We start from the raw sequence: 9,613 nt of genomic DNA on the forward strand, positions 1-9,613 counted from the left end.
CTAGTGTCTAAAGAAAATTTCTTGATTATCTTTCCAAAATGTTAGATGTATTATGAGGGTTCATATGAGAAAATACAAAATAATAACTGATTAAGAAAATGAGGACAATGAGAAAATGAGTCAGAGATACCTCGTTCTAAGAATTTGTGTTTTATAAACTTGAAATCCTTTTCTTATTTATTATAGAAGCAAATTCGCTATTCATTCCCTCATTGTGCCATCTCAGAATTCATAATCCAAATCAATTTCTGAGTGCCTGAGCCAAACAAGGCATTCAAAATGGAAATTCTTTTTAATTAGTCTCACCCACATAATTTTTGTTTGCTCTTGTTATAAATCTAGTAAATAAGAAAGTCTTATATTATCTTTCCCATTTTATATAAAACAAGCATAGAGACCTTATGTAAGACTGTCATGCAATCAATTGCTCTATTGCTTAAGTTCCTAAGACAGATGGAAAGTGAGTCTGGGAGGGACCCATTGGCAAAGTACTGTTGAGTATTATCTTGATTTTATCAAAGTATGATCTTGATTTTTAAGCTCATAAACTGACAGTACCTTGATTGCATGCCGTGGCTGGTTATGGTTATTTCTTTTCTTTCTTTCTTTCTTTTTTTTAAAAAAATATATTTTATTGATTTTGTACAGAGAGGAAGGGAGAGAGATAGAGAGTTAGAAACATCGATGGGAGAGAGTCATCGATCAGCTGCCTCTTGCACACCCCCCACTGGGGATATGCCCGAAACCAAGGTACATGCCCTTGACCGGAATCGAACCCGGGACCCTTCAGTCCCCAAGCCGACGCTCTATCCATTGAGCCAAACCGGTTTCGGCTGGTTATGGATATTTCAATAAGACTGAACTAAGAGTCAAGGCCAGTGTGTCCTTGGGAAACTTACTCATTTCTCTGAGCTTCAGTTTTGTCACCTATAAAATGAGGATCTCACAGGAATTGGGGTTTGATAGGATATGTGAAAGCATTTGGTACATAGGAAGGGATACATAAATGATAATCCTGAATTTTATCATGATCCTCCTGTATAGTCTCATCAGAGCTTCCATCCTCTCTGATGTAACCCTGGAGTGGGCAATGGGATACAAATCATGGCCACAGAGGGAACAAAGGTCAGTTTCAGCATTACAACCTGATCTCCCAACTCTGTGAGCACATGGTAGTCAGCTCATTCTGTAATGTGGGATTCCAGATATTTATATTTACAACCTTAAATATCGCCAAGTTTTAGGTGAGCTTTTCTGTGTTAGGGGAGTGGAGTGATGGGAGGGAATACTATAAATAGGCTTAGAGTCATAATCTAATGAGTATGGTTTGGGATAAGGACCTAGGATGAGAGAATATGGCCCAACATGTATGAATGCTGATCTGGCCCTGTGTAGTGGGCTGCGAGCTTCCTGGCAAGTGTGGTGTGGAGCATGTCAGGGCTCTGAGGGTCTCCTTTGTTCTCTCCTTCAAGTATCTCAGATCCACTTGCCAGGGAAGATCTGAGCAAGGGAGGTTGGTCTCATGCCTGGAGCTGTCTCATCAGCTTTGTTTTACCATATTTCTATTTTCATCCATCTGGGTCCAGAACTATGCACAGGGAAGAAGTAATTGCAAAGAAAGCCTTAAGTTTCTCTTTTACACAATAAAGAGGGGTAGGAGGGAACAGTTGTCAACCATTGGGACTGATTCCACTGTCTTTGTTGAGGAATTTTATTGACGCTTGAGGAGAAAAGAATTTGTTCTAACGCCTTTCTACTTAATTAAACCACCTTTCGCCAGCCATTCAGATAATTAAATCCTAGCCTATTGCTCTCTGGAAGTCATGCTCATGTAGGCAGAGTTTTAAACCAGGTGGATACAGGTAGGTGTCATAGATTTCATGAATCCCCTGAAATTATATGGGAAAAATTTTTACATGTGTGCCTTTTCCTGGTTTTTGGAAGATTCTTATAGGCCTCTGTATTCTCCCCATAAAATTTTGAGAATCACTGGTTCCCATGATATCCACTCAGTAAGTCTGGATCTCAGTATGGTACATTGCTGCTCTATATTTTTGAGAAAAATAGAAAAATCAGGTGAAACATGAAAAAGAAAAGAAATCAACTCTAACCACACTCCCCAAAGTCACTTTTAACATTTTATTATATGTCTTTCAAGTCTTGTTTCTATGGATTGAACTTAAAAAAAAAACCAACATAGTTGTAAGTATGCTATTTTTTTTTTTTTTAAATTAGAAAACACAGTTTCTTTCAGCCATTTCCCTTATTGTTGGATTTTAGGTCATATTAATCTCCAAAGTATTAATAAATTTATAGCGAATGTCATCAGGAATAAGACAATTTAAAGTGATTATGGCTATAATGTAGACTTCCAAAGGTGGAATTTGAGTGCCAGAGATTATCAGTTTTTTTCCCCCCAATGCTCTTGATATGTAATTGGATCCACAAATTATTTTTCCAACGTTTCCTTATGCAAGTGCACACACCCATAAGCACAGTTCATTTCTAATCTATTTATTACAAAGCAAACACCAGTTTACTTACATTGCTAATGTTCGAGAAACGCCCTTCATGTCCCTCTTAGTCATTTATTTCTTTTTCCACAAAGGAAACCACAATCTTTTATTGGGAAGTCACTTCCTTGCTTTTATTTATAGTTTTATCACCAAAGCAAATGTCCCTAAATCCTAGAGTTTGGTTTTGCCTGTTTTTCAAACTTCATATATATGCTATCACACAGTATGTAGTCTTTTGTCTGGGTTCTGATGCTCAGTTTTAGGTTTGTGAGATTCACTTCTGTTGTAGCATGCCACCAATAAGTTAATTTTCATTGCCATAAAGTCTCCCCTTCTGTAACAATTATGAGCTGTGGTCTATCATCACATTACAATACCTGAAGAGATTGTGTGTGTGTGTGTGTGTGTGTGTGTGTATTTTTTTTTAATTGATTTTTTTTTTTTACAGAGGAAGGGATCTGGATAGAGAATTAGAAACATTGATGAGAGAGAAACATCAGTAAGCTGCCTCCTGCAAACCTCCTACTGGGATATGCCACAACCAAGGTACATGCTCTTGACCAGAATTGGAACCTGGTTCCCTTCAGTGCATAGACTGAAACTCTATCCACTGGTTAGGGCTTTATATTTCTTTATAAAGAAAGGAAGAAAACAATACTTTGAATATCTATTTTAGTTTAGACATTACAAACCTGAATGTTGTGGAAGAAAATGAGTGTGTTATGTGCATGTTTCAGTTTTTATATGTGGCATGTTCAATGAGGGAAATAACTAATATATAACATATGGAAGATAATCTATATTCTAAAAACTTGCACCTTAGTTTGAAAATACAGAATCATATAGGCGTGTGTGTGTGTGTGTGTGTGTGTGTGTGTGTGTGTTTGCTTGTTTATCTAGGAAACTCTTTAAAGTGTGATGAATGTTTCTATATTTACTAGTAGATGCCTTGATGTGCTAATTGGACACTGGTAGAAATTCACTTTGTTTTTCTGCAAACAGATAAACAGTTATAATCTTTCCTTCCCACAAACAGAGATAATGGAAGGTAAGATTATTGATAAAATCCATGACTATATATATATATATATATATATATATATATATATATATATATATTTGATTTAAAAACAGAAAATCACTAACTTTTTCATTTATAAAATAGAGATTTTGAAGCAGATGTCTTCCGTAATTCCACTACATGCCTTAAGCAAATCCAACTTTATGTTCTGACCCATTTAAAAATAGACTTTCCTTCAGCTCATGTGTTTCCAAATGATGGATTTTAAGAAATAGAAGCTCCTCTACTGTCATCCTCTTTATCTATGAAGAATGATTCTTTTTGTATCTTTCACTGCATTAGGTCCAGATGAGAGGTGTCACCAAACAACCTCCCAGCAATTCGGAGCACATTTTTGGGCTCCAAGTTCACAAAAGTGATCTGACTCATTCACAAAGTGGCAATTATACCTTTTGTGGTGAAACAGAAGGTCTCGCAGACTGTCAGGTGCTTCCTCCCTTCTGAAGGCTGTCCTGGGAGGTGTCCATGTTTGCGTGTCCATTTCTGACTCCAAGGGAAGAGGAATCAGGATTTCCTGTTATTAACGGTATTTACACAATTAACGCAATCTCAGTACTTGCCTGGTGTGCAGTAAATATTTGGAAGTTGTTACTCTAGTCCAGTGTTTCCCAAACTTTTGACATATGTGTACCCCTTCTATAATTTTCATAACGCTGAGTACCCCTTGTACTCATGAGAACACAGAATTAGGCACAGCTAAGCACGGTGCAGTGCATATCCCCACCAAACTCCGGTGCAACGCGTACCCCCACCAAACTCTTCCTGTACCCCTGGGGGTACTCGTACCACACTTTGGGAAACACTGCTAGGCTACGGAGTCCTGGAAGCCAGCATCTGAGCAACCATTTCTTTTATGGCATTTATTATCTTCCATAGGAGTTTTGGCAACAATATAAAGGCCTGCTTGCCACCATGGTGCTTGCAGACACCGAAAGGAAAAATGGGCCTTCTTCTAACTTTGTTTATCCATTGATGTTCATGATTCCAATGAAATCAAGTCCCTCAAACGAGGAAGCAATTAAAATGTGCTAATTTCCAGGGTGTAAGGAAGGAAATGGATACTTTGCTTGTATTCCATAAGAGGGTCATCAATAAATCCCCACTGCCACCTAAATTATTGAAACAAAATTGCACATAACCTTCTAAACACCCCAAATTCATTGCTGAAGCTCAGATTTCTATGCAGCACATGCCTGTCTGGAGCTCATTCCCCATTACTTTAAATAAGAAATATAAGTAGGCTATTGTAGGGGAGGAAAACTTTTTTCTTCTCTTGTAGGTTTTTTTTTTTTAAACTTGTTTAATGATTAAATTGACATAAAATATTAACTGGAGAAAAATAAATTTAATTTTGAATGTATAGGAACTCCTAAAAATATGAGACTCAAAGAAGTGACCAAAGCGTGCAGCTTTTATATTTTATAAAACAACGGAACAATCAATATGTGAAGAATTGACACGACAAAGAGGTTTGGGTTTGGGGTCTGGTAAATAATGAAGTATTAACAAGGTTTGCTTATACTCCATCCCCAGCCTTGAATTCCCTTTCTTACATCCCCCCCATCCCCCCATCAACATCTTCACTGACCAATCAGAATAGCTCGTTTCTGATCCATCAGGACAGTGCCTTTTGGACCAATCAAACTGCAAGAATTTGGAGTCCTCATTTGCATGATGATGCACCAATCAGGGAACAGGAGCAGGGGCTTCTGTCTGTATGAGCCAGCTCCCCTTTGGCTTGGGGACCCCATTTTCCCTTTGCATTCAAGGCTGCTGTTTCCCTGGCTGAGCTGAAGATATGTTGCCAGAGCAGAGTGAAGCAGGCCAGTGCAGGCCAGAGCAGATTGGCACAGGCTGGAGCAGGCCAGAGCAGAGCAGACCAGTGAGGATAGGAGCGTGGCTCTCTAGCACCCGGTCACCTGGCCCAAGGGCTGCCTCACAGCTGAGCTGTTCTCACGCCCATGCTGTCTCACAACTGAACTGTTTTGCACTGAATAAAGTTTCTTTCTCCACCGCACTCCAAAGTGGGGGTTCCTGTTTGTGTTGAATGGGCACCAACAACCACTGGCTGACAAGAAGGACCAGAGGAATGAGTGTTTCTTACATTCAAGAATAGCATAGGTTAGAAAGCATCCCCAGCCCTTGCTTTTGTCTCATGTGAGCTCCTTGCTCATAGGTATTCCAAGTGGAACTCAGGAGATTTAGTCTGTTTGTGTTCTCTCTCAGCTCTGCTCCCTTTTCTGCAGCTTTCCGGCTTCAGCCCTCAAATCTTGATATATTTTCCTTTCTCTGGGAGACTTTTCTATTTTCAGTGGCTTTGGTTTTAGCTAGGTGCTCATGGATACTCTCTGGCCAAACTTGGTTGATTTTGAAAAAGAAGAGGAAGATCCAACAAAGTGTGAGCAAAAGGGGACTCTGGAATAAGCCCTATGGTTTGGGAGACCCTGTTTATTAGAAATTTAGACACACCAAGTAGATACGTTAGAGGGAATGGGCATTTCTGCCCCTCGCGTTGTGGAGCTCAGTACAATGCTTCTTTACGTCTCTTGCCTCCTGTCCTCGAAACAAAACACCCCCAACCATGTCTGCGTGCTATGTGGCTTGTGCTGCTAACATTATGAGAGATAGTAACTATTTCAGCCTGCAGAAACGATTTGGATGGTAAAAATGCAAAGGTAAGAGAAAAGACATTAACTCGTGTTTTTGAGGAGGCTTCTTTTGAAGAGCCCATTTACTCTTCTTCATGCTTCAATTTCTGAATCCAGAGATACTTATGAAATTAACAAGGCATTTCTGACAGCTTGTACATGGTTGCTTACTATTGCTTTTCAGCATTATAATTTCTATCACTTAATTTTATATACATAGTTCTAGATGTAATGTTGTTGTAATATAGATGTAATTTTGTACATTGGCAACTAAATGGACACTGAATGTTAGAATTGCAAAATAAATACCTTATACTAATAATGGCCTAGGTGGTCATCACATCCTGATGCCGGGATGCCCTCACGCTGTCACAAGATGGCTGTGCACCCAGCGGAGGCGGGGCCCGGGGACCTCTCTGTGCAGCGAGGCCTGGGTGTCCTGCGCTCTGGCTCCCTATGGTGCAGAGGAGTCAGGCTGGGGCATCTCTGCCACCTCGCACGGAAGAGGCGGGTCACAGCAGAGGATCCCCGCCGCCTCACGCAGAAGTGGGGGGTCCGGCATCCCCATCACCTTGTGCCATGGAGGCGGGTCCCGGTGTCCCTGCTACCTCGCCGGAAGGAGGTGGGTGGTGGCAGAGAGTCCCTGCTGCCTCTCCCGGAGGAGGCAGGTCCCTTGGCTCTGCGCACCCAGGAGGTGGAACCCTGGTTTCTGGCCTACCTCTTTGGGGCGATCCATCAAGGAGCCCAGGATGGGTGGACAGGGCCATCTCTTTGGGGTGATCTGTCACGGGGATCTCTGGGCTCCTGCACTGTGAGAGGGCACAGGCCTGGCTGGGGCATCCTCCCTCCCCCTGTGTGCACAAATTTTGTGCACTGGGCCTCTAGCGTTTAATAGGATTAATTATGTTTTATTTTCTGTTATAATATAAAATGTTATATTTTAAAAATATTAAATTAAAATGTATTTTATGTAATTTCTATTTGATATTTTGATATCCAGTAATTATTTTTATTTTGTCCTCTGATTTCTGTAATAATTTTAAATATATTAGAAGAATATCACTGTTTTTGAAAAGAAATGTGCAAATAACTTTCATTAAAAACTTCTATTCCCTATTTTCAATAAGGATATAGACAATTCTTATATATTTTGAATGCTATTGCATTTTATTTTAAATTTATGAAATTATTGTTGGTAGAACATAAATTATGTAAAAACCTTCACTCTAACAGCATAATTAGCAATTTGCTAAAATGTAGGCAAGAAAATTTTATGAAATAAATACATAATAACTTATGAGCCATATGGGTCTTTTATTAGTCACACAAACGTCACTGTCTCATCAATAGGACATCCAGATATGTAGAATAGTGGTTAAATTCAGTTTTTAAAACTATAATGCCAAATTTCAGTCCTATAAAAACTATAGTTTTACACAATCTTTTCAGTTTTGTTATTATGACTGTATTTGTCAAGGTAAGAGGATAAAACATACTTCATTCAACAGTTAGGTTGATTTTTAACTTTTAAGTCTCCAGTAAGTGATATACAGGCTTCTTGTTCTGAGAAAGAGAAAGCAGCTGGGCATGTGAGAGCTGCTGCCGGTGGCTGGGACCTGACCTCGTCCTTACAGCGAGGCAGTGTGCTCTCAGTGGAGCATAGACAATGCCACCCACAGCACCATCGGACAAGGTCCCTGAGAGACCATGATGGAACGAGACAGAAACAGATCACTAGGGACTCATTCTGCCAACAATAACATCTTCCAAACTGAAAACTAACCAAACATCTCCCTCTCTTAGTTATTCTGAGAGACTGCTAATTACTTACCTATACACCTTACTTTATTTATTTATTTTAATAAATTTTTATTGTTCATATTATTACAAATGTTCCCCCCCCCCCCCATTGCTCTCCTCCACCAGGTTCTTACCCCACCCTCTGCCATTTCCCCACCCCCCATTGTCCTCATCCATAGGTGCACAGTTTATGTTCAGTCTCTTCCCACATCCCCCTCTCCCCTTTTCCCCAAGAATCGTCAGTTCACTCCCCTTCCATACCTCTGATTCTATTATATTCAACAGTTAATATTGTTCATCAGTTTTTTTTTTTTTAACTTCCTTGGTTTTTAGATTCACTTGTTGATAGTTACGTATTTGTTGTTCATAATTTTTATCTTTATTTACTTTCTCTTCCTAAAGAACCCCCTTCAGCAATTCATATAATTCTGGTTTGGTGTTGATGAACTCCTTTAGCTTTTTTTTTTTTATTAGTGAAGCTCTTTATCTGACCTTCGATTCTGAGTGATAGCTTTGCTGGATAGATTATCTTTGACTGTAGGTTCTTACTATTCATCACCTTGAATATTTCTTGCCATTCCCGTCTGGCCTGCATGGTTTCTGTTGAGAAATCAGCTGACAATCATGTAGGTGCTCCTTTATAGTTAACTACCTGCTTGCTCTTGCTGCTTTTAATATTCTCTCTTTGTCTTTTGCTCTTGGAATCTTAATTATGATTTGTCTCTTTGGATTCCTTTGTTTGGAGTTCTGTGTGCTTCTTGGACTTGTAAGTCTAATTCTTTCACCAGGTGGGGGAAGTTTTCTGTCACTATTTCTTTCAGTATGTTTTCGATATCTTTCTCTCTCTCATCTTCTGGGACCCCCATAATTCTGATGTTGGTTCGCTTGAAGTTGTCCCAGAGGTTTCTTAGATTATCTTCAATTTTCTGGATTCTCTCACCTTCTAGCTTCTGTGAAGCAGTGTCTTCTGGCTCTTTATGTTCCAAATCTTTGACTTGATTCTTGTGATCTTCCATTCTGTTTTTAGGACTCTGTATAATATTTTTTATTTCAGACAATGTATTCTTTATTTCTTGTTGATCCCTTATCATTTCTTGTTGATTCCTTATTAATTCTAATTGATCCCTTTTCATATCCTCATAGGTCTTATCGATCTTTTCTAGGAAATGCTTGAAAAACCTTATAAGCGTAGATTTGAACTCTATATCCAGTCGCTTTTTGTCCTCCATTTCTTTCGTTTGCGATCTATTTCATCTCAGCATTTTCGCAGCTTCCCTGATGGGGCGGGGTTTCAGGGTGGAGCCTACAGCTTTGGCTTCTGTCAGCCCCTCCCTATGCGGCTCCTGAGTCTCAGGGTCCTTCAGTACTCATTCCAAGCGCCTCTGAGAGAAAGGTGCCCTCGATTTTCGCCTGCTACCAAACAGTCTAGGCTCTCCCCCAATGTGCCCAGAACTGGGGTTGGAAGTGGAGTTGGAGGTGGTGTTCAGAGCAGTCCGGAGCTTTTGTCTCCTTCCCGCCAGGGCAATCCCGTGGCATAGCCAACCATCCCTTCTCTGCGCGCAATGTGC

This window comes from Pipistrellus hanaki (assembly GCF_964339955.1).
Source record: "Pipistrellus hanaki genome assembly, chromosome: 1".
Classification (NCBI taxonomy): domain Eukaryota; kingdom Metazoa; phylum Chordata; class Mammalia; order Chiroptera; family Vespertilionidae; genus Pipistrellus; species Pipistrellus hanaki.